At 36.3% G+C, this 26,901-nt stretch overlaps 1 long non-coding RNA gene across 3 annotated transcripts in view; it reads left to right on the plus strand.

Annotated features, from left to right (window-relative positions):
• The window catches only part of LOC308356172, a 164,977-nt gene that overhangs the window by 10,809 nt on the left and 127,267 nt on the right, over positions 1–26,901 (plus strand). Inside the window, exons 2-3 of one of the 3 annotated variants that reach the window (XR_013968054.1) lie at positions 14,862–15,021; positions 22,334–22,477. This is a non-coding gene — a long non-coding RNA (uncharacterized lncRNA). The remainder of the gene's footprint in view (positions 1–14,861; positions 15,022–22,333; positions 22,478–26,901) is intronic. The other 2 variants (XR_013968055.1, XR_013968056.1) reach the window with 2 other exon arrangements.

Here is a 26,901-nt window from a genome sequence, read left to right on the forward strand (position 1 = left end):
ATTTTCAGAGATTTTTAGAATGATGTTTCTGTTTCTACACTCACATGCACATATGTCTGTATTTTCCATTTACCCTACCCATTGCCCAGTTAATAAACAGCACCAAAATAATTTTGCTTCAAGTGTGTCAGGTAACCTTGAAATAATTGGTTTAGCTGGTTCCATTTTTAAATTAACTTCTCCATCATCTTTTCATTTCAGCGATGTTATCTTAAATTTATTTATCCATTTACACCAACAAATATTTACTGAATTCACTATCACCTGTCTAACCTTTTAAGCAGTTCCTCTGCTTATGCTCCTTAGTTAATTTTATGAAATCACTACCCACTCACTCAGTTATTCACTTGAGACAAAAACTTGAGAATCATCCTGGATTTTTCCCCTTCACTGACCTCTCGCATGCAATCTACTCTTAGTCTTCTTAATTCTATTTCATATGTATCACAGATAAGTTATCCAATTTCCAATGCCAGCAGTATTCTTCCCTATGTATTCAAATGCTCATGAATAGGACTGTATAACCCAGACTTTGAAAAATATACCAATATCACCCTCTTTCATGATAGTAAAGATGCATGTTTCACAAAGGGGATAGGTATTATAACTTTTAATCATCCTGGAGAGATTAATTATGGAATAACTGGGAAATAGAGACTGGGACAAATGTGGGAAGAAGTTTTTTTGTTTTTTTTTGTTTTTTTAAATAGATATATAGATATATAATGTAGGAATTTTAAAGATATGTCATAGTTATTTCATCCCTGATTACTTTTTAGTTCAGTAGAACATTCTCCACATGCACTGAGGAAAGACAACTTACCTCTTGCTTTTAAAAACATCTTTTTAAAATTATTTTTAACATATAATGTATTTATTTTCCCCAGGGGTACAGGTCTATGAGTCATTAGCTTTACACATTTCACAGCATTAGCCATAGCACTTAACCTCTCCCATGTCCATAACCCAGCCAACCTATCTCTACCCTCCATCTTCCAACAACCTCAGTCTGTTTCATGAGATTAAGAGTCTCTTATGGTTTGTCTTCCTCCTGAACCCAACTTGTTTTATTTTTTATCTCCCTATCCCCCACGAACCCTAGCCCTGCCTCTCAAATTCTTCATATCAGAGATCATATGATAATTGTCTTTCTCTGATTGACTTATTTTGCTCAGCATAATACCCTCTAGTTCCATCCATGTTGTTGCAAATGGCAAGATTTCGTTTCTTTTGATGGCTGCATAGTATTCCATTGTGTGTGTGTGTGTGTGTGTGTGTGTGTGTGTATCTCACATCTTCTTTATCCATTCGTCTATTGATGGACATCTAGGTTCTTTCCATAGTTTGGATATTGTGGACATTGCTGCTATAAACATTCAGGTGCACATTCTCATTCGGATCACTACATTTGTATTTTTAGAGTAAATACTCAGTAGTGCTATTGCTGGGTCATAGGGTAGCTCTATGTTCAACTTTTTGAGGAACCTCCATACTGTTCTCCAGAGTGGCTGCACAAGCTTGCATTCCCACCAACAGTATAGTAGGGTTCCCCTTTCTATGCATCCTTGCCAACATCTGTCATTTCCTGACTTATTAATTTTAGCCATTCTGACTGGTGTGAAGTGGTATCTCACTGTGGTTTTGATTTATATTTCCCTGATGCTGAGTGATATGGAGTAATTTTTCATGTGTCTGTTGGCCATCTGGATGTCTTCTTTGCAGAAATGTCTGTTCACGTCCTCTGCCCATTTTTTGATTAAATTATTTGTTCTTGCTGTGTTGAGTTTGATAAGTTCTTTATAGATTTTGGATACTAGCCCTTTATGTGATATGTCATTTACAAATGTCTTCTCCCATTCTGACGGTTGTCTTTTGGTTTTGTTGACTGTTTCCTTTGCTGTGCAAAAATTTTTGATCTTGATGAAGTCCCAATGGTTCATTTTTGCCCTTACTTCCCTTGCCTTTGGTGATGTTTCTAGGAAGAAATTGCTGTGGTTGAGGTTGAAGAGATTACTGCCTTTGTTCTCCTCAAGTATTTTGATGGATTTCTGTCTCACATTGATGTCTTTCATCCATTTTGAGTCTATTTTTGTATGTTGTAAGGAAATGGCCTTTCTTCTGCATGTGGCTGTCCAATTTTCTCAACACCATTTGTTGAAGAGACTGTCTTTTTTCCATTGGACATCCTTTCCTGCTTTGTCGAAGATTAGTTGACTGTAGAGTTGAGGGTCTATGTCTGGGCTCTGTTCTGTTCCACTGACCTATGTGTCTGTTTTTGTGCCAGTACCATACTGTCTTCATGATTACAGCTTTGTAATAGAGCTTGAAGTCTGGAATTGTGATGCCACCAACTTTGGCTTTCTTTTTCAACATTCCTCTGGCTATTCGAGGTCTTTTCTGGTTCCATATAAATTTTAGGATTATTTGTTCCATTTCTTTGAAAAAAATGGATGGTATTTTGATAGGAATTGCATTAAATTTGTAGATTGCTTTAGGTAGCATAGACATTTCCACGGTATTTGTTCTTTCAATCCATGAGCATGGAACATTTTTCCATTTCTTTGTGTCTTCCTCAATTTCTTTCATGAGTACTTTACAATTTTCTGAGTATAGATTCTTTGCCTCTTTGGTTAGATTTATTCCTAGATATCTTATGGTTTTGGATGTGGTTGTAAATGGGATCGACTCCTTAATTTCTCTTTCTTCTGTCTTGCTGTTGGTGTATAGAAATGCAACTGATTTCTGTGCATTGATTTTATATCCTGACACTTACTGAATTCCTGTACGAGTTCTAGCAGTTTTGGAGTGGAGTCTTTTGAGTTTTTCTCATAAAGTATCATATCATCTGTGAAGAGTGAGAGTTTGACTTCTTCCTTGCTGATTCAGATGCCTTTTATTTCTTTTTGTTGTCTGATTGGCAAGGCTAGGATTTCTAGTACTATGTTGAATAGCAGTGGTGATAGTGGACATTCCTGCCATGTTCCTGACCTTAGGGGAAAAGCTCTCAGTTTTCCCCACTGAGAATGATATTCAATGTGCGTTTTTCATAGATAGCTTTGATGATATTGAGGTATGTACCCTCTATGCCCACACTGCGAAGAGTTTTGATCAAGAGAGGATGCTGTATTTTGTCAAATGCTTTTTCAGCATCTACTGAGAGTATCAGATGGTTCTTGTTCCTTCTTTTATTAATGTATTGTATCACATTGATTGATTTGCAAATGTTGAACCACACTTGCAGTCCAGGAATAAATCCCACTTGGTCGTGTTGAATAATCTTAATGTAGTGTTGGATCCTACTGGCTAGTCTTTTGGTGAGATTTTTCCATCTGTGTTCATCAAGGATATTGGTAATTCTCCTTTTGGACAGGATCTTTGTCTGGTTTTGGATCCAGGTAATGCTGGCCTCATAAAATGAGTTTGGAAGTTTTCCTTCCATTTCTATTTTTTAGAACAGTTTCAGGAGAACAGGTATTAATTGTTCTTTAAATGTTTTTTAGAATTCCCCTGGGAAGCCATCTGGCCCTGGGCTCTTGTTTGTTGGGAGATTTTTGATGACTGTTTCAATCTCCTTATTGGTTATGGGTCTGTTCAGGTTTTCTATTTCTTCCTGGTTCAGTTGTGGTAGTTTATATGTCTCTAGGAATGCATCCATTTTTTCCAGATTGTCAAATTTGCTGCCATAGAGTTGCTCATAATATATTTGCATAATTGTTTGTGTTTCTTTGGTGTTGGTTGTGATTTCTTCTCTTTCATTCATGACCTCATTAATTTGGATCCTTTCTCTTTTCTTTTTGATAAGTCTGGCCAGGGGTTTAACAATCTTATTAATTCTTTCAAAGAACCAGCTCCCAGTTTCGTTGATTTGTTCTACTGTTCTTTTGGTTTCTATTTCATTGGATTCTGCTCTGATCTTTATTATTTCTCTTCTCCTGCTGGGTGTAGGCTTTCTTTGCTGTTCTTTCTCCAGCTCCTTTAGGTTTAGTGTTAGGTTGCATACTTGAGACCTTTCTTGTTTCTTGAGAAAGGCTTATATCACTATATACTTTCAGGACCACCTTTGCTGTGTGCCACAGATTTTGAACAGTTGTGTTTTCATTTTCATTTCTTTCCATGAATTTTTTTCAATTGTTCTTTAATTTCCTGGCTGATCTGTTCATTTTTTTAAAATATTTTATTTATTTATTTGACAGGCAGCGGTCACAAGCAGGCAGAGAGGCAGGCAGAGATAGAGGGGGAAGCAGACTCCCCACAGAGCAGAGAGCCCGATGCAGGGCTTGATCCCAGGACCCTGAGATCATGACCTGAGCCAAAGGCAGAGGCTTAACCCACTGAGCCACCCAGGCACCTGACCCATTCATTCTTTAGTAGGATGCTCTTTAGCTTCCACGTTTTTGAGTTCTTTCCTACTTTCTTCTTGTGATTGAGTTCTAGTTTCAGAGCATTGTGGTCTGAAAATATGCAGGGAATGATCCCAATCCGGTACCAGTTGAGACCTGATTTGTGACCCAGGATGTGATCTATTCTGGAGAATGTTCCACGTGCACTAGAGAAGAATGTGTATTCTGTTGTTTGGGGATGGAATGTTCTAAATATATCTGTGATGCCCAACTGGTCCAGTGTGTCATTTAAAGCCTTTATTTCCTTGTTGATCTTTTGTTTAGATGATCTGTCCATTCAGTAAGGGGGGGTGTTAAAGTACTACTATACTACTATACTACTACTACTACTACTATACTATACTACTATACTACTATAAAGTAGTACTATACTACTATTATTGTATTATTGTTGATGTGTTTCTTTGATTTTGTTATTAGTTAGTTTATATAGTTGGCTGCTCCAATCTTAGGGACATAGATATTTAAAATTGTTAGATCTTCTTGTTGGACAGACCCTTTGAGTATGGAATAGTGCCCTTTCTCATCTCTTCTCATAGTCTTTGGCTTAAAATCTAAATTATCTGATATAAGGATTGCCACCCCAACTTTCTTTTGATGTCCATTAGCATGGCAAATTGTTTTCCACCCCCTCACTTTAAATCTAGAGGTGTCTTTGGGTCTAAAATAAGTTTCTTGTAGACAGCATATCAATGGGTTTTTTTTTTTTTAAAGATTTTTTATTTATTTAACAGACAGATCACAAGTAGGCAGAGAGGCAGGCAGAGAGAGAAGGGAGGAAGCAGGCTCCCTGCTGAGCAGAGAGCCCGATACGGGGCTCGATCCCAGGACCTTGGGATCATGACCTGAGCCGAAGGCAGCGGCTTTAACCCACTGAGCCACCCAGGCGCCCCAATGGGTTTTGTTTTTTAATCCATTCTGATACCCTGTGTCTTTTGATTGGGGCACTTACCCCATTTACATTCAGGGTAACTATTGAAAGATACGAATTCAGTGCCATTGTATTGCCTGTAAGGTGACTGTTATTGTATATCATCTCTGTTCCTTTCTGGTCTACTACTTTTAGTTTTTCTCTGTGCTTAGAGGACCCCATTCAATATTTCCTATAGGGCTGGTTTGGTGTTTGCAAATTCCTTTAATTTTCATTTGTCTTGGAAGCTTTTTATCTCTCCTTTTATTTTCAATGACAGCCTAGCTGGATATAGTATTCTTGGTTGCATATTTTTCTCATTTAGTGCTCTGAATATGTAATGCCAGTCCTTTCTGGCCTGCCAGGTCTTTATGGATAGGTCTGTTGCCAATCTAGTATTTCTACCATCATATATTACAGACCTCTTGTCCCGAGCTGCTTTCAGGATTTTCTCTTTGTTTCTGAGACTTTTAAGTTTACTATTAGATGATGGGTGGGATGTAGACCTATTTTTATTGATTTTGAGGGGGTTTCTCTGTGCCTCCTGGATTTTGATGCTTGCTGCCTTCACCAAATTAGGGAAATTCTCTGCTATAATTTGTCCCAATATATCTTCTGCCCCCCCCTTTCTTCTTTTTCTAGGATCCCAATTATTCTAATATTGTTTCATCCTATGGTGTCACTTATCTCTCAAATTCTCCCCTTGTGGTCCAGTAATTGTTTGTCTCTCTTTTGCTCAGCTTCTTTATTCTGTGTCATTTGGTCTTCTATATCATTAATTCTCTCTTCTGCTTCATTTATCCTAGCAGTAAGAACCTCCATTTTTAATTGCACCTCATTAATAGCTTTTTTGATTTCAACTTGGTTAGATTTTAGTTCTTTTATTTCTCCAGAAAGGAATTCTCTAATATCTTCCATGCTTTTTTTGAGCCCAGCTAGCACCTTGATAATCATCATTCTGAACTCTAGTTCTGACATATTACTAATGTCCGCATTGAGTAGGTCCCTAGCCATCAGTACTGCCTCTTGTTCTTTCTTTGAGGTGATTTTTTCTGCCTTGTCATTTTATCCAGGTAAGAATAGATGAATGAGAGAACAAAATACTAAAAGAGTAGTAATGACCCCAGAAAATTATACACTAACCGAATCAGAAGAGACCCAAAATGGGGAGGAGAAGTAGGGGGGCAAAAGAAAAAAAATATATATATGTATATTAGACTGGCAAATAGAATAGAGCCACACACTTGATTTAGGGTGTATTTTGGTCTGTTAGAAGAAACCACGTCTCAAAAATTTAAAGAAAGAAACACACACATATATATATATATATATACACAAAAATAGGAGTAAGCATGATGAAGAGATGGAATATCACTGTAAAGATGAAAATTAAAAAAAGGTTCTAAAAAATAATTGATAAGATAAGAAGTTGGTTGAAAAAAGAAAAAAAGAGGAAAGATTGTGATCAGGCTGGAGACTAGAACAAAGCTATGCACTTGATTTAGGGTATATTTAAATCTATTAGAAGAAATTGTATCCCAAATTTTTAAAGAAAAAAAATCTATATGTATACAAGAAATAAGGTTAAATACAATGAAGAGATAAAATAAATAAGAAAATATATAACAAATACATATATTATGAAATATATATAAAATACTTAAAAATATAAGAAAATATATAAAATATTTTTCTCATAAAAATATAAGAAAATATATAAGAATGGAAATTTTAAAAGTTTTTTTAAAAAAGGTATTGACAAGACAAAATAGTTAAAAAATGTTAAAATAGGAAAGAGGAAAAATTTAAAAAAATAGAATAAGGCAAAATAAAATTTAAAAAAATTAACTCTGAAAGGCTAAAGGATCATGGGAAAAAAGTCTTGAATTCTGTGTTGCTTTCCCCTAGCTCTGGAGTTCTGCAGTTCTCATTGATCAGTGAACTTGGTCTTAGCTGAATGTTCTTGCTGATCTTCTGGGAGAGGGGCCTCTTGCAGTGATTCTCGAATGTCTTTGCCTGAGACAGAATTGCACCGCCCTTGCCAGGGGCCAGGCTAAGTAATCTGCCTCCGGGAGCTTTTGTTCTCTGAACACTTTCCCTACCGCCTTGGAGGATGGGAATGAAAATGACGACTTCCCAATCTCTGGTCCCATGGAAGCTGAGAGCTCAGGACCCCATTCTTAATGCACTCTCAGAGGAAAGCAGTCAATCCTCATCTCTCTGGTCTCTGGCTGCAGTCTGAGCTCACCCAGCCTGTGACCAAGCATTTCTATCTCTGGCGCATGGCTGCATTTGGAGTCTCCAAACCCAGCAGAGTCCTGCAGTGTGCTCCTGTGCCACTCCTCCTGGAGGAGGAAGGAGAGGGTCTCCCTGGATCTCCTGCTTGTTGGATCTCTGCCCAAAGAGCGGTGGCCAAACTGTGCCTCAGATCAGGGTTTAAGGTAATCCCAAACTGAGAGCCCACTGCTCAACTCTGTCTCTGCAGCCAGATTCCTGGCTCCAATACCTGAGAGCTCTGCCACACTCAGGCACCCTTGGTCTTTCTGTGACCCCACAGGTCCTGAGACCATACTATCCCCACAAGGGCTCCACATTCCCAGTGGAGCAGACATCTTAGAGTTCTGATTTTGTGCTCCACTGCCCCACCACTTGCTGGGAGCTGGCCCTTCTCCCTGCAGTCTATCTGAATAACAATACTAAATAATAATGATAGAATACTAAATAATAACATGATAATCCTTTAGGGATTCTACAATACAATAAAGGAAGGGAGTACTTGAAGGCCCGGATTTTGTATTTATCTAGATAAATACAAATCTAGATAAATTCTGATTTATCTAGATAAATTTACCTTGATAAAATCTGACTAGGGATCCTGACATCAGTTCATTGGCTTGAGTCCTGTGTAATTGCAATATATGTTAGTGGTTACAAACATGGGATCTGATGATAGATTCTGTGGGTTTGAATTTGAATCCTCCTTTTCTTTAGCAAATAATTTAACTTCTTTAGGTCTCAGTTTCCTCTTGTAAAAAGAGAGATAATAATAATGATACCCATCTTGTGATGGTGCAGTGAAGTTTAAATGAGATAACACACAGAAGCATTTAGAGTAAATAACCATTGACAGAAAGTAGTGATAAATTGATTGAAGAGATATGTCATCTATGATCGTAATCCTGATCAAATAAATGAAAGTGCGGCTTATACTGACTTACTTCTACATTCTTTCTTGCCTCCAGGTTGCCCTCTCTGACCCATCCTTCACCTTTGGTAACAGAATTGCCCGACTGTCCTCTTTAAAATGAGAATTGATTATGTAATTCCCCATGTTAGCTTTCTTTAGGTACTCTTCATAGCTTTCAGGTTAGATAAACATTTCTCACCATAGCATGTAAGTAAGGTGACCATACAACTTATCATTTAAGAGTAGGAGTTAAACTATATACTATTAATAATTACTTTGGGACAATAGGCATAACTCAGGTTTATTGCAGGTAAATGAGCATATATGGTTATTATAGAGAAGAAGTCTTTTTGTGATCTTGTTTTCAGCCTTACCAGTTACTTTCTGGTCTTTGGCTGCAGCCACCCAGACCCACCCACAGTTCCTGAAAGATCATGCTTCTCTATGTCTTTGAATATGGATAGTTACAATTCTCCTTTTCTTCCTTCCATTTCCTTATCAGATTTATACTTGTCATTTTAAGCCACTGTTGAATTCAGGAAATCTCTTTAGATTCATAAACTCTGAGTCATTTGTGTGTCTGTACGTAATATGTGGGTTTATCTGTATTGTTATAACAACTATAAAAGACAGTTGCCAGGTATATAACATCTTCTATGCCAGGCACACTAGTACCAGGATAGGTGCTTTGTATATGTTTTCTCTAAACAACTCTGCGAAGTAAACATACATATTCTGTAGTTTTAATATTAAAACAACAACAACAACAACAACAACAAAATAAACAAACACAAAACTAAAGCCCAGGGAGGTTAAGTGACTTGCTGAGGCCCACTCAGCTGGTAAATGGCAGAGACAATGTCCAAGTTCACGTTGATCTGTGTCTAAGCCCATCTTTTCACCGAATGGTCCTCTCATCAAAACAGTTATTACAAAGAATTGCAATGAACATATGTATTATCTGTCCATCTTTATCATAGACTTCTTGAAGGCAAATACTATTCTTTACTCATTTTTTTTTTAAATTTCCTGTACTTAGTGTAGTGCTGGCACAGAGTAAGCACGTAACAAGTGTTTGATAGATGAATGGATCTCTAGATCTTGAGCAGTTCAATGACTCCGAACGGTAACCAGTTTCTTTCAGTTCAGTGACATCCATCCCAAGTTTTCTGCCTTTGGACACATTCTTCAACCTTAGGGCTCTGGTTTTCATATCTTGGTTGACCACCTAACAAGGTTTTGAAGTCTGAATCTAGCACTGGATTAAAGCATTTGAAAAAAAAAATCCAGCAAACCTGCACATATAGCAAGGCACAAAGCCTTCCTAGGAGGATGGTAGGTCAGGGAAACAAAGCCTTTACCACATTTTACAAGAGGAATTTTATGTAATGATTGCCACTATTATTTTGTCTCAGAATTAACCAGAAATTCCTTTTTCAAAAACTTGTGGAGATCATTAAGGCAATGGCAATTGTGATAAGAACAGGAAGAGGAAGAAAGAGGCAATTTTGGAGCATAAGGTTACTGTGGAGGAGGCCAGGACTTAATGGGATTTTAAAGCAGGGGACTTTGGTTAGCTAGATGACAGTATGGCAAGACTGACAGTATGGTGGCACTATGTGTCTGGTAATTTGAGGAAGGGAGTATTAGGTCATGAAAGAAGCAGCGGCACAGAAAAGTGTTTAGTAAGAAACACCATACATAACCCTTACTGTTCAATTTTGTTTCAGACTAGTCCTTACCTCCTGTGAAAACCCAGGGGCAAAGTGAATCTGCCATTTGACTCATATTCCTGTCAACTTCAGGGTGACTGCTGCAGACACAGATGGGACGTCTCACTACAGAAAGAAAATTGTGCAAGGGTACTTTATGACATGAGCAGCTGTGCCTGCCCATAGTTTGGAAGGGCCTGCGCAAATCAGTCACCTTTAATGTTTTGGGTTTAAAAATGTTGAAATCTTACTGTTACACCTCAACATAATAGAGAAATCCTCCCAGTTTTTAGGTCGACTTCAGTTTTATCTATATTTACTTATATGTAGAAAAAGGCATTCAAAAATCAATGAGATACAGTCCAACAGTGAGAGCATCATAATTTAGATGGCTCAGAGGTGGTTTCAATAAATGAATGCTCAGAGTCCTGAAACCTGAATTCTATTCTCAACTCTGTCGTTATTGGACATGTGATTTTGGGTAAATCTCTTGGCTTTCTTAGGTTTCTAGTTCCTTATGTTTTAAATAAGGACACTGTGATAGATAATCTGAAAGGTACTTTGCAGTTAAAAAATAATTTGTATTATTCTTAACAAAGTTAGAAATGCTAAAAGAACATGGAATTTTGGAGTCAGCCAAATCTGACTTAAATCTTTAAACCACCACTGAGTGATCTTGGAAAAGTTATGTATCTTCTCTACAGTTAGCTTTTCATCTGGAAAATGGGAATAATATTGCTGACCTTACAGGCTTGCAGTGACCACTAAATGAGATTCAGTATGAAGCTGACAGCATATCACCTGGTACATAGAAAATATTGATAAATGGGGGTCATCATTATCAGAAAACTTTTATAGGCCGAGGGAAATCTCATTTCCTACGAGAGGCATGTCAAATGGGACACTCAACTTACTGTTTGCATTCCTTACCCGTGAAGGTGTCCATGAATTGAAATTAGCACTGTGTGTGAGCCTCATGGGATTCAAGTGTTGCTAAGGCAACCACTAATTTCCAAATCAGGGTAAATAGTTTCACAGAATGTACAGTTTCCTTTAACAAATTGGATTCCAGGGAAGGGTACACCTTTTCTTTCCCTGCTGCTCTGTAGCCCAGCTAGACCTGTGCACCTGCAGCTCTCTGTGCCAGGGGCTGCTTTCATCTTCTGCCAATGACACTCTGAAGGGGAACAGCCAGTAACAGAGATCCCTGAGGTCTGTCAGCTTTACCCAGTCTTTACCTTTTGTACTTTGTCAAGTTGTAGTCACATTTCTTGACTCACACAGTAGGGCACTGAAACAGCTCCTTGGCACATTCATGTAACAGACTTCTAAGCAAAGATGCCGTGCGGTTTGCAGCCATCTCGTTGTGCCTTCCCTTCCCCACTCTGCAACCATCCTTATTTCCCCTACTCACTCATATGAATTCCTGCAGAGAATGAACCTATTATTAAGCCGGCATTGCCTCTCCTGCTACATTCTTGTGTGAAATTAGTCCTCCTCATTGTTGCAAATAATAGGCAACCACTTATATATCAATGAAAATTCACTGCACTGCTGTGGGATTATTTCAGTCCTCGATAAACTACACATTCCTGCCATTGTTTATGGGGAGTGATTTTAAGTCTTTATTGCTTCATTTTAAATGTTTTCTTTTGGGTGGGGTGACCGATCTTCCTCGTGCACTTAGCATATTTTCTCCTTTAACCCCTTGGAATAATGGGTACTGTAACAGTGACATCTTTTTTTTTTTTTTTGCAATAATTCATAGTGTTGGCTTCTGCTTTTGAATATGCCAATAGCAAAGCATGAATACAAGAGTAAGAATTCATGTAAGTATGTTAATTGCCTTCCCTAAGAGTATGAAAGGAAATCTATGGTTATTTAGTTTTTTCTGGTCAAGTCTTGAATTCAGAAAAAGCTGCACTAGCTTTTTTGCAGCTCCATGAGGAAAAGGCTTGACCAGTAACTTTAATTGAAGTTATGACAGCCACAATGTTAGACCTCTCATGTATACTGTCTCCCTAAGAACTTGAAATAACTCTGGAGAGTGGGTAGCCTTATGTCCATTTTACCAATATGGAAGCTGCTTGGAATTTTAAAAGATCTTCCATTAAAAACACATTTAATTTGGAAAGCTCATGTATCTCTGCAGTATACCAAATTTACTGATACAATCCATTAGGGAAAGCATTTCTCCCCATGCTAGGAAAAGCAGAAGTAGAAAAGAAAAAGTATGTTATACATAAAAGAGAAAAATGTATATATTTAGCTTAAAAAATAGTGATAAAATAGACACACATGTGTTCACTACTCCCTTAAGGAAAAGAGCCTACCATCCTGATATGCCGGTCCTAAGTTTTCTGGCCCTTAGATCTATGCTCTGTATCCCTAGAGGGAGGGACTTTGCAGGTTATGTTGTTGTTATTCCAGTTCCCTTTCACCTGTGTGGGAACCATGGCAGGAGATGGGAGGACAGGAGGAAGGAAGAAGCCAGGGCAAGTTCTGCCCCCAGCCTTGCCTTACGCACACCTCTGGTGGCTGTAAGTTCTCCACTGCTCTTGAATAGGCCCTTGTTTTTCCTCTCTGGGCTCTGGTAATACCATCTCCTCTTTTTCGTCTTTGGCCTAGACATCATAGTGGATTCCTGATTTCCCCAGTTCCTGGCTTACCTCATTCTCTTGTATTTGGTTTCTCAGCTCTTCTATCACCTGTTAGTAATTTCTTATTCAAATTTCCTATAAGAGAAATTCTTGAAATGGTTTCATATTTTTAAAGTTTTGATCCTCATTCCTTTACAAACCTATGTGCTCCTCCTTGAACACACCTCTCACCGAACCCCAGAAGTAACCACTATTCTGATTCTTAAATTTAACATTCTCTTTATAACCTATGTATTCTTAAATACTATATACATTTTTACTTTTTCAATTTTTCATTTTACATAAGTGGAATCACACAATGCATTCTCTTATGACTGTCTTTTTTCCCCTCAACAATATGTTTTTGAGACCCATGCATACTATTTATGTATCAGATCATTAATTTTCTCTACAGCATAGTATTCTACAGTATGAAATAGCATAACTTGTGCATTCTATTGTTGAAAGACTTTTGTCTGTTTCCAGTTTCCCCTCTTTTAAACATATTACTATAAACATGTTGGTATGTGCTTCCTGGTAATTATGTGTGAGAGTTTCTCTACTACATATAACACTTGAAGCTATAGACTACATGAATGTTCAGGATTATATGATATTACCAAACTGTTTCCCAAAGTGATTGTACCAAATTACAATTTTACTGGCAGTGAACAAGTGTTGTAGTTATTCCAAATCCTAGCCAGCTCTCAGTTTTCTTGAGTATTAGAGGTTCAAATGAAGGTAAAATCCATATAACATATCTAAGTAATCTATTTTACATACTTTCTTACAGTAGGATAGTCTTGTTGATACTTTTTGCCAGTCATGAAAGTAAATGTAAGCATTTCTATAGTGTCTATGTATAAAACTCTTGTTTATTTGTAGATTAGGAGACTCCCATAGATCATTACAGTCAACTTTTCATGTTATGGAGATTAGGTAATTTGTTAAAAGGGACTAGTCAAAGGAAAAGAGAATGTAAATTTGTGGCTCTCTGTATCTCATGTTTGGCTGAGGCTCCAAGTTGAAGAGAGAAAATAAGGGGCATACCATTCCAAACAGGTTCTAGACCATTTACTCATAACTTGCTAAGGAGATACTCCAAAAAGGTTTTACAATTTTTAGCCCAATGTCCATTTGAGGGAACAAAGTATTGACTTTGAAGAGATAAAGAAAAATAGTCCTTTGGAGAAATTTGTTACATTCTGATAGTATTCCCATGACCTAGAGGAGAAGGGAATAAAGTGTTTTTCTGTCACCTTGTGCTGAATCTGAGGTGCTTCAGTTGAGTGCCTTGGAGAGCTCTGCTTGGGTTGCCTAAATCTTTAGTTGCAATGGACGGCACCAGCTCCATTCCTAGAAAATCATAAAGGCAGAGGTTGTGGCTGAGTAGTTGCTCTGTTCAGAGTGAAGAGATGTGCAGCATTGAAAGTCACCTGCCTCCAAGTGTTTGTCAAGTCAGTAGATCTATGGACTGAAAGTGGGCTTGAAAGATAGCTTTGTGCTAGAATCTTTGACTTAAAAGACTGAGAAGGATGGTTTGCCAGAAGTTGAGGAGGAAGATGTAAGCAACATCATAAAGAGAGTCATTGCTCGGGGGCGCCTGGGTAGCTCAGCGGGTTAAAGCCTCTGCCTTCGGCTCGGGTCGTGATCCCAGGGTCTTGGGATCGAGCCCCATGTCGGGCTCTCTGCTCGGCAGGGAGCCTGCTTCCTCCTCTCTCTCTCTCTCTGCCTGCTTCTCTGCCTACTTGTGATTTCTGACTGTCAAATAAATAAATAAATAAATAAATAAAAAGAGAGAGTCATTGCTGTATTAGGTGAACAACACTTGGAAGTTCCCAGGATGTGTGGATAAGGAATGGGATGGTATTTTCCAAAAAAAACTACAAAAGAAGTCCAAAAAGGAAAGACTTATCTTTGAACATACACCAAGACTAGAAAGCACCAGTTCCAGATTTCTTACATGCCAGTAGATGAGTAAAGCAAGACCTTTCTGCCTCTTCCCCTTCCCAGTTTCTACAGGACCTGAGGGACGGATGGTGGGAAGAGGAGGAAGAACACAAAATGGGGAAATAGAGATAAAGTCAACTGTGGGGTCCAGCATGAAGAATGCCAGTGCTGAGCCAGAACACAACTTCAAAATTAAATGAATTTCTGAGTTTTGCTATTACAGGTACTGGACAACTTAATTACCTGAATGAAAATGTTTTGTGAATAAGAATGACAGAACTTTTGAAAGTGATGAGAAAAATCATAGGGAAAGAATGGCAGTTTGAGTATAAATGTTACCTTTTCTCTATCTGAAACTCCCCCTAAAACTTTAGTGAATATATATATATTCTATATATTTATGTATAATAAATAAATGTACATATAATAAATATATGTATATATAACAAATATATAATAAAATATAAGCATATAAATATAAATATGCACCCATGTATATTTATGTATTTTTAAAGGCATAAACCCACTGGGACAAAAGGATTAGAGTGAAGGCAATAGCAGATACAGCAGTAAAAGTTTCTGAGGCTGGAAACCAGCAGGACAAGTGGTAACAGACAAGGCAGAACCCAGAAAGTTGAGTCCTCCACAATGGGAGGGTTGACAATCAATTTATTTTCATTAAAGAATTTCTAAAAGGCTCAGAAGTTTGACTAGCACTAGCAACACATAGAAATGTAGGTGAAGTTGGTTGGAGTAGAATTGCTGGATGTCTGTTTGAAAACCATTATAATCTCTAGATTCCTTTCAGCTTGTTCCATGCCCTTCCTCTGTTCCTCCATAGCCATTGTATAGTATTCTGTATTTCCAAATAATATACTTATATTCTCCTTTGTGACTTCTCACTTTTACGTAGTATCTTTTGATTTCCACCTATTTACTTCCCCATACATTTTTTTTTTTAAATCTGTGGCAGTTTTTCAGTCACTTTGGATGATTAATATATCATGTTTACATTATGGCTATGTGAATGCTAGAGGAGGTTGCAATATTGATTTTTGTGCATTGATGAACAAAATACAACTGGGAACAGGAACATCTCAGCAAATGACAGATTAGTATGTACACAGGTTGTCCTCAAACCCTACTGTGTCTCCAGAATTTAAAAGCAAGTCTAGGAACAAAAAGCAGATTGTTCCTTCAACTAATTGATAGTAAGTTTCCATTTTCAGGTGAAATGGTATATCCAAATATAAGCTCAATTATTAAAAAATGAAGAAAATCCATTTATTTAGCGTGCAGTTTTGTAGACTGGGATTTATACCTGCTATATGCAGTAGGCAACTGGATATGTTACCCCGGGATGTGATTGATAAAACTCTTCTGGAGGTATTGACTTGGAAGTCACCAGTATATCTGTAGTGGTTGAAAGCCTACCAGTAATCAGATTACTCTTGGTAACATGCAGAGCAGGAGAAAAACAGATTAAAGGCAAAAATGTCTGAAGAACACCAGGATTAAGACAGGTGGAAGAAGATGACCCTTTAAAGAACACTGAAGAAGCATTTTTAGAGTAGCTTTTTGAAGGAGTGGCTTACGTCTAAACGTCTAACATCGCTGGCCTTGAATTTCAATTCAAAAGATTTATTATCTAACATGTCTAGGTTTCATGAGAAATATTATATATTGCTACAATAAGATAGCTTTCTTGTCTTTTGTCATTCATATAATTAAGCTAAATGACTCCTGCAATTCTTTGTTTTATATTAATTTTGACTTCAGTCAGAAAGGGGAATTTGACATGTATGGCATGGAGTACTGGGTGTGGTACATAAACAATGAATCTTGGGACACCAAAAAAATAAAATTAAACTAAAAAAAAAAAAAGAAAAAGAAAAGAAAATTAAAAAAAAGAAAGGGGAATTTTAGTGTTGATACATATAAACATATCATTGAGCTTTTATTAAAACAAACAAAAGAATATTTACCCCATTCCTCAAAAAAAAAAAAAAAAAGAAAAAAAAAGAAAAAGAAGAACAGGGAACAAACAAACACAAGAAACAGCCTTCAAATAACACATGTTAAATTATGGGCAAACCGTGACTCATCATAAATAGCTGTATTACAGAGGAGCCTGAAAAGTTAGAGCTTAGTAGCTTGGTAGGTCTTGAGTCTTTATTAGAGTTTCAATTGTCTTCAAGCAACCTGTAGTGATACATTTCCTCTGGTGTGCACGTCAGTATTTTTGGGTACTTTAGAGATATAGACTCTTATTTAGGATGAAGCTGAAGAGGCTGCCAACACTTCACATGTCAGACTCGGTGGAAACTGATGTTCACGTGTTCCTGTCAGTTGTCACCTGGGATGGATTTCAGTTGCCATTGTGAATATAAAAAGCTCACTATCCCATTACAAATTCCCATGAGTTATTTAGTCCTGTCTTTCTTTTTCTAAAGGTTAAACTCTTATCTTTCTGCTAAAAAGTTAGATAATTAACATTCTCACTTACAATGCTTCCATAACATCTGTAGATTATACACCGTTAATCAAGCTCCTCTGCAGGCATGATTGACTTTTGCAAAGAAACTTGGGGAATAAATCCTCTCTCTTTAGTAATAACTTTGTTGTTATTATGGCTAAAAAAATTCCCTATCTGAGAAACTCAATTTAGAGTAACAGTCTCTTGCTACTTAAAGTGGGTATTATAAAGCCATATAACAGAAATAAGAGTAAATGATGTATTTTCGAATCTTTAAGAGTGCTGACATCCCTGCATTAAAAACTTTAGGATCTGTGATTTCCAAGTATTGCATATTTATAAAATCATTTGCATGGACGTTTAAGTTCTCCATTTTCAAATGACAGAAGCAAACATTAAGCATATATACTTTATTAGCATTTTAACTTGAATTTAGATTTCTTTTGTATGGAAAAGATATACTGAAGAAATCAGATTTTAACATTTTAAAATTTCTGTGCCTGAATTATTTGTCTAAAGCACCTGCACAAGGCAAGTGCTGGACATTTATAGAAAATATGTCCTAGAAACGATTTGTTCATGGAAAAAATCTGTTTTATATCTGTGATGTTTCCTTGACATTTTCTTTCTGCTATAGGTTTCTTATAATACCTCCTTGATCTGTCTGAGGAGATAGATTGTGGGAATTTTGGGGTAGCTTTAGAAATCTATTAAACATAGAAATAAAACTCCTTCTTTTCTATCATAAGACCATGTTTTCCATTCTTTCCCTCGTGTTTCCTTCTTTCTTTTTACCTCTCCTAAGTAAGCCATAGGAAAAAAAACACACAAAGGTTTTTGAAGTAAAGAAACTCATGTAAAATTTGTTGTTGTTGGATAACAGAAAACACACATAAATTGGGTCAATAAAACTAAATGTTAGTGTGTTATGACAAAAATATTAATGAAATATCTTGACCTAAATGGCTCTTCCTCTAAATTTTGAATATAATACAAATTTCCACAGAAAAAGATTGACAGCCTTGACATAGAGACATATATATTTTTTAATCTCAGAAGTAATCATAGAGATAATTTTTTAAGCAGCAGATTTTGGAGAGAGAAGTTACCATAAAAAGAAAACAGGGTGGTGTCAATAAATCATGATTAGGTGTACAGATAACATTATAGAGTGTATGTATCGCCTAAAAATTAAGAATTAATGTGATCTTTGTATTAAACTAAGGTCTCAAAAGGGTAATATATAGAATATTTAGCCATCAAGTAACTTGGCTCTATAAAAAATTTGCTTGTGAAAGTCATTAAATTTATTGTTCACTCAAAGTTTGATCTCTAATCATATTGGACCATTTGTAATTACCGATACCTTTAAAAATCTTTATGAATTAGTTTATATTGACCCCTACTTCTTCCCTTCCTGGTGAATTTCTACTCATCCTTAAAGAGTCAAGAAAAGTATTTTCTCCCATGAAGATTTTGTAACCCTTTTATTATGAAATAACCCTTTTCCTTGCTATGGTCTTTATTATTTGGAGTAGAGCTTAATTAATCACATTGCATCTTAACTTTATATTTGTGTGTTTTGTTTCTACATATTAAATGAGATTTCAGCAAGGGCAAAGGTCATATTTTGGCCGTCATATCCCCAGCAATGAGTTCAGTGCCTGACACAAGAAGTCATAGTTTAAAAATATATAAGAAGTACAGAAATTTATATTCCTAGTGGTAGAAACAAGAAGGGGCACAGTTCATATCGTGAGCTTAGAAATGCTTATTTCTTTCTTCTGCTATGAACCACCCTCATGATTTATTATTATTTCTTAATGAAAGAGTAAATAAAAAATAAAAATGACTAAGAACAGAAATAAAAGTTATAGATTGATAAAACTGTACAATTCAAACATATGAGAAAAAATGTGACAAATATTTTATGAACTTTTGCTTAAATACACCATTATTTAGGGAAAAAAACAAGGGGAAAAGATTGTAAAAAATTAAGTGTTTGGAAAAAGAAAGTGTATTTCTAGATTTACCTTACTTGACCTTTAATCAATAAGCATAGTGGTATCAGAGTAAGTCGTGAGGATATCAAGTAGCAATTGTACCCAGAATAAATGATCGAGCACTCTTAAAAGGTGTTGGACTAAGAGCTCAGCAGATGTAGACACAAGTAATTCTACTTGCATATTTATTCTCACACATTTGAATTTTAAGTGTATATTACTTTTATTCTTAAGTGTACCGAGAGCAAACTTGACCAAGGAGATGGGAAGAAATTGTTCTTTTAATGAAAGTACTTGTGTAAGCACACACAACTTCTTAGTTCTAAACTTTCTCTCTCTCTCTCTTTCTCTCCCCACCCCAACTCTTCATTTCTCTCTATGTATATATTCTTGTTTAGACAAGGATTTTTTAGGGGGGAGGTACATTTTTTTTTCACTAATATATTCCCAGTCATTAGAACAGTGGTTGACACATAGCAGGAACTCAATAAATAGTCTTGGATGGATATACCTTCCTATATTACCAAGGTAGGTTACACATAGAAACAGAAGACATGGTCCTTGTTTGGTAGCTGGTATTATCTAGATGACTAGAAAACCTGTAATACATACACTCTCACCAGTTTCTCTAAACACTCTTTCTGTTAAAATTAGAAATATCTTCATTCTGTTCTCTGTCTACTATTTAATAAAAATAAACTGATTATAAAACCTTGTGAGTAGGGCAGTGTTGGTCTCTATCCCCAATGTCCAGAGACCAAATTGATATGAACATTGGCCTATTTCTTTTAATAAATCAGTTTGAACATTGATTTCAAACTGTAATATAATAAAACATATTTTCTAGAAGTTGTAATTATAAATATTGTCTATATATTGTCAGAAATCAAGTATTTATTGAGTTGTCTGCAGTTTTATGGCAAAGAAAATGCCTATCTTTAACAATAATGTGAAGATTTATGTGTAGCTAATAATTTTAACATTAAAGAATTTGAAATTTTTAGAGCTCAGAAAGTCATTATTTCCAGAACCATATGTTTTAAAATAATAGAATGAGATGTAGACCATTTAGGTGACTGAATAGGGACATTTAGATGATGAGCCCTCAGGAGAGAATTCATGACTCCTGACTCCCCCATTTAATGCTGGTTTCAGTACATCCCTATTGTTCAATATATGCCATAATTTAATGAAATCCACATATACCCAAATGTAATAACTTAACCATTATTATAAGGTAGAATGAAAAGTCTTAAGGTAAGGCAAATCAGAGCAAGCAGCCATGTTTGTCTTAATTGAAGGAAAATCACAGCCTTTGTATAATGCATATGTTGTAGAGACCTCCATCATGTGGAAGTTTTGAGAACTTCAATTTAGCTGGACTCAAGATTTCACAAGCCCTTGGCATGACGATAGACCATGATATTCCTTGAGTTGCCCCAATTTCTCTGGCTCTTCAATTGAATTTTTGTTATTTAAAGAAAAAAAGTAATGGAATTTGTTTCTGAACAGAGAATTCTCCAGAATCTGTTTCTGAGAGTTATTTTGTGCACCTTCAATGGACTGGAAGGCTATGTTTGGGAGACTGATGTGAAATGTTATCTTTGGATGTTGGAGATAAGTCTTTAAAGTTCTGTAGTGTTTGAAAAATGTTATTTGAATCAATAATTAAAATAATGATGATCTGGAGAAAGTATTTCAAACTGAATCATTGAGTTAGTCTTTCAACATTTCAAAATACCAGCCAGAAAGGCAGACAATGGAACATATACAAATTAATATCTTGGTCAGGTGGAGAAGTTAAAAAAAATCCTTTAATAGAACTGAAAGTGTAACTATTGATTTCTTAGGAGATAGGATTGCTAAAGGCTGAATTGCTTCTATGATTAAATCACAAGCTTCAGCTCTGGCATCAGTGTTTCCTTCAGTCAAAATCACAGAGGATATCTGCAGATCCCTAGAGCTGTTTCTCTGAGTAAACTAGTAAAACATAAATATTTCCCTGAGGGGTTTTGATCCAGTGCTAGATTAGCTGCCTGAAGTTGATCATTTCAGTTTTTCTTGGAGAGATCTATAGAAGCTACTTACCTACTTGACTTGCCCTTCTGTATCTGAGAATTAAAATGGATAACTGTTGAAACCTCTGCATTTATTTAGTGCACTGCAGGGCAAGATGGAAATGCACGTTCCTAATATGTCAGCTTTTTATATTTTTTTTACCTTCTGGGTTAGATATTATTGCTTTTGGTGATTGAAAATATTATATTCTAGAAAGGGAAGGAAGTTCTGTATTTAGAGCTCAGAATTCATCACCAGCCACTCTTTAATCTCATGAGTAAAAGAAATCACCATTAAAAAAATAGTCCTGTGAAACAAATTACACACACACATACATACATACACACAAACGTCAAATCCCCCAAACCCCAAATAAACTTTGTAATAATGACATGGTGGAAGAACAGGTAAGTTTTTAAATTACATAAGTGTACTGGACAAATTAAACTTGGTGATATAAAAACCCAAGATAATTTAATTTTCTCCAATCATTGCTTCAACCATGCTTCACTGATTATCCTTTTTTCAACCCATAATGACATCTTGGAAAATCCCATCACTTTCTTGTTACTTTCTGTTATTAAAAAGTCTTGTTCAATCTAAAACTTCAATTTCATCACCTTCCGTCCTCCCGATGTTGACCAAGGAATGTTTCATTTCCAGGACTTTGCCCCTTCACTCTTCTTTCTGGTTTTGATTACTCCATTGACAGTGGTGGTAGGAAGCATTGCAGAAATAGGCAATAATCTTTTAACCTCACTGGTACATTTTCCCTGTTGTGAATACTTATGAACATAACAATGCTCAATTGTGGATGCCTGTTCTTCTAGGCACAAGTGCAATTTTTTAGGAGCTATGAGAATGTCCTTCCCATCTCACAATCCCAGAGGCAGGAAATTGACTGACTAGTTCCTCTAATTGTTTTTCCCTTCTTCTCTCCACCTCCAAAAGGTTCAGCTCTGTTCTCACCTCACAGCCTCTCTTTTCTCTGTGTCCAGCTTTCACTGGTGGAGGACCAGGGTGATAACTCAAATCTGAGTACCTTTTCTCATGTCTACTTGACTCATAGAAATCTGCTGCATTCTCATCACCTCAGACCATGGAAATGCAGGCTATCGTTCTCTTCACATTGTCTTTTTAAGGTAATTATTATTATTATTATTACTATTATCATTATTTTGTCTGCTCATATAGGTCCCAGAAAAAGACTAGTAAGCTCCTGGCCTTAACTGACATCCTTCTAGGAAAGTACGATTCCAATCCCCCAGTCTGGAAAGAGTTACTCCTTACTTGGCTGTTGGGTAGGGTAGGGTGATCATATATTTCACTGTCCATACCAAGTCACTCTTGAGAATAGAAGGGGGCTAGAGGCATAAGCCAGGATTTTCCTGGGCAAACACAGAGATATGTTCTCCTAATAATGGGAAGGTAGAAAACGCTTTTGTTTGTAGGACTCCTTGGTGGGCTGAGTAAGGCATAACACTCTCTTCCTAGGATAAAGTTTGAAAACCAGGGAGATTCACCTCCCTTTCTTTCCCTAGTATTTGGTTTAATGGAGGTGATGGGGGAGGGAGAGAGGGAGGGATAAGGCAGTGGACATTAGTGGTGCGAATAGCAAGGTGAGTTTGGTTACAAGCAAGGTGTTTGGCTCTTGGTTGTTTGTACTTCCATTTAGAATATTAGGTATTTGATGTCCCTTTGTTCTTAGATGCCAATCCTTAGTGTCAGTTATAGGCAAGAGGACACAGAGTATAACATCAACTTAAATATAAAAATTTAGTTGTAAAAATATTTCAGGAGTCGTGATTTCAGTATAAGATTAATGAAATCTAATTATTTTCAACTAACCATGTGGTAAAGTATGTGGTTTTCCAGAAAAAGGACTCCAGTACTCCAAGACTCTTGCCTTCTCAATGACTTCCGTTATACAAACATATTATCTATCTCACGTATCATTGCTTTTCTCCTCTTTACTGGATTATTCTCTTTGGTCTACATATATCCCATAAAAAATTATCTCTCATTTTACCAAAAACTCAGTTTGTTTTGATTCCACCTCCTATATCCGCTACTATATATTTTGCTTGCTCCTTTTCATTTCAAAACTTCTCAAAATAATTGTCTGTGGTTTTAAACTTACTTTTCATTTTCTTCTCAACCTTCCAAGCTCAATTATTTTTCTTTCTACACTCAAATTTCTCTTGTCATGTTACCGGTTGCCAAATCTAGTGGTCACTTCTATGGACTTATCTTGACCTCAGCAGAATTCAATAGTGTTGGCTTTCCCTTCTTGATATAGTCCTTTATTTGTGGTCTAAGGCATAAACACTAGTGCTTTTATTTTTACTTCAATTGTGGTCTACTTCAAACTTCTTCAAGAAATTCTGCTCCAAATCTTCAAATTATAGAGCGATTCCAGGATCATTACTGAGCTGTCTTACTAAGTAATCTAGTTTTATACCTGAAAATATAATCTCTTTATAGGTGATTTGCAAATATATGTTTCTACCCCTGATTCCTCCAGAATCTTGTAGCCATTGTCTTCTCAACATCTGCATTCCTAGTCATCTTAAACATTTTGTTTAAGACAGAGGTCTTGATCAATTTCCCCTCTACTCTATATTCCTCAGATCAACTATATGAAATCACAAATATCCAAGTAAAAATCTTAAGAGTCAACCTTGATTCTTTTTCTTCTCTCATATCCCGTGTCTGATTCACCAGCATAGTCCTATAACTATTATTCCAAAGTTTATAATAAATCTGTCCACATAACCTTTATTGTGAGTGCTAACACTACAGTACAGATAATACAGATTATCTTTAGCTAGATTATATCCTCATATGTCTAATCATCCTAATAGGAGCTGAATCATATTTATAAGTAGAAAGTCCTAAACCATTCATTTTCTCTGACATCACAATAGAGATAATTTAGTGCTCTTTAGGATGACTTTTAATTTAACCTCTTATTTTCTGCAAATCTCCAAAACATGTTTTTTCTTTACTCTGGAGAGGAAGGCAAACAAAGCCTACAAGCAAAACTCTAAAATTCTTTAGATCTCCCTACGTTTAGTCTGAAATCCTTTAAAATAATAGTCAACTCTCATTTATGTTCCATTATATTACTTATACTTTATCTTACTTATACCATTAAAAATCTCTTGCATGCCAAAAATATTATGTGTTTACTTAGTAATTTTATTAACATGAGTTTTTACTCTGACTGAACTGGAGAAGAGTAGGGTAGGGGACAAAGCTTTTAAAACATAAATGCAAGATGTGAGCCAAAGGCGAATATGTATAATGGACATGATGTTTCTTTCCTGAAATCTATTCTTTTGTCTCTAGGTAATTCCTTATGCAACTTCTGAGAAGCCTAAAATTTCTTGGAGGAAATTGGCTTTATCTCTTGATCTGGGGTTAGGTCAAGGGACTCAAACCTAAGTCCATTAATATAAACCCATCCCTTAGGCATAGATTTAGGAGAGGGTACATGATTCACTATGAGCTAATGATATAAGAGAAGCAGTTTGCTGAAAGATTTCTGGGACAGAAACTATGTCTTCAAGAAAATTTCCAAAAGTAACTGTTTCTATGGGCTTAGATTAGGAAGCAGGTAGCCTTAGGAGTTGATAGTGACTACCTTATGTTAGGTAAATCAACCTTAGGGTGAAGCATCAATTCAAGGAGGTAAATCCATGATACAGAAAGAAATTGGTTCTTGATAAGTTCATTCTGCTGTGGAATTAAATCACTTCTGAGGCTTCTCAAACCTTCAAGCAGGAAAACCGGTGGAAATCATTTTATTGTTTAAGCCAGTTTTAGCTGTGTTTTCTGTTGGTTCTATCTGAATACTCTTAAGGAGTACAGTGATTTAGAAGAAAGAGTGGTTGGTCAGTTCTGCTTCTTTCAGGGTTTCCCATAATTTGAAAGAGGAAAATTTTGCTATTAAGAGAAATAAAAACAGTAAAGAAATGGAGGAATTTGATAATTTATAATCTCTTTTGAGTTGGAATGTTTTTACCATAGCCTCAGTATTGTGTAAAAAATAAACATCAGGAAATCTGTATTCATATGTTAATAGAGACATTGTTATGCAACATAGTAACAGCTCTCCCTTAGTCATTTGGATACCTTACTTTAATATTTGTTTGACCATTGAATGGGCTACCCAGAAAACTGATTACAAGAGGAAAGCAAAACCTAATCAACAGGATGCTATTACCAAAGAAATAAGAAATTGTAAACTGAAGTTAAAAAGATAATTTAACAATATGATAAAAAGAACAAGATCGTTGAAAGCACACCAGAATCAACTTTCCTACTTTATTAGGTTGGTTTAGGGTGAGATGTGTCAAGATCCATTAAAGGCAAGCATTACTACAGCTTTCTTCCCCTCAACGCTCTCCTCCAGTCTGTTTGAACTTCATATACTTTTGGGTAAGAAAATGAAATCATATTAATATTCATTTTTCTTCATTATGGTACACATTTTAATATTTGAGCCAGTCAGAACTAAAAAAAAATTCTTTCAATAAGAAAATTGGATCTTGCAATAAAATTTTTAGGCTTTTAAAATGTTTATCTCTAGTTCGACAGTCAAAAATTTAGGATTCAACACTTTTTATTCCTAGTTTGGCTCTCTTGTAAAGTCCAACTTTAACTACAAAAGGGCCACAGTAAAAGGCATTTCTAAGAACAAAAAATTCCTTTGGAATACTATTCCAAAATGTTGATACTGAACGTATATAAACCAAAGGTTTCATGTGTCCTCCTGATGAAGTTCTAGAACATAGGTGAGGTTCGGTGGGGTGAGGTCTGGAGCCGATGACCAAGAAAGAATTCTTGAGACATCTTTGGTGCAAAATGATGGTTTATTAAAGCACGGGGACAGGATCCATGGGCAGAAAGACCTGCTGCCCCAGGGATGTGAGGAGTGGTCTATTATATACTAGTAAATTGGGGAGGGGATTAGGGATGATGTAAGTCTCTAAGGAATTTTGGAAGCAAGGTTTCTAGGACCTTGAGGGGCTAGCTATTGTCTGAGGAAAAGGAATAAAACCTTCTCATGAGACCCTTTAGATGTGTATCAGTGGGCCATATGCTTGGGAATGATTGTCGACACTATCTTGGAGGTTTAGAGATAAAGTTTCCTAAAGGAATTGTTAAAGTAGACTTACAGGATCCTGGTTGGGGGTAGGGGGTCGGTCAGGCTAGGATTGTCCTTTGCCCTTAGCAAAGCCTTAAGGTGGAGGTCACTCTGCTTGTTTTAAGGGTTTGTCAGTAGGTAAGGAAATTTAATAATTATTCTTCTGCCTCTGTGTCCCACATCACTCCCTTCCCTTCTCAGTGAGTGCTTCTCCTCATCTGCTAGGTATTTAGAAGTTTAAGCTTCTATGTCTCTTAATATGCTCTATGCAAAATGCTCCTCTGTGGTTACGGGTCTCTCACCAATGCTCTTTGGGACTGCTTTTTTGGTCCTGTTGATTATCACTTGCTTTGCAAGTTATAGTCCACTTAATGAAATAATGGCTTTTCTTGATTGGGTCTTGAAGCAAATGGT

Source organism: Martes martes (genome assembly GCF_963455335.1).
Source record: "Martes martes genome assembly, chromosome: 1".
Classification (NCBI taxonomy): Eukaryota; Metazoa; Chordata; class Mammalia; order Carnivora; family Mustelidae; genus Martes; species Martes martes.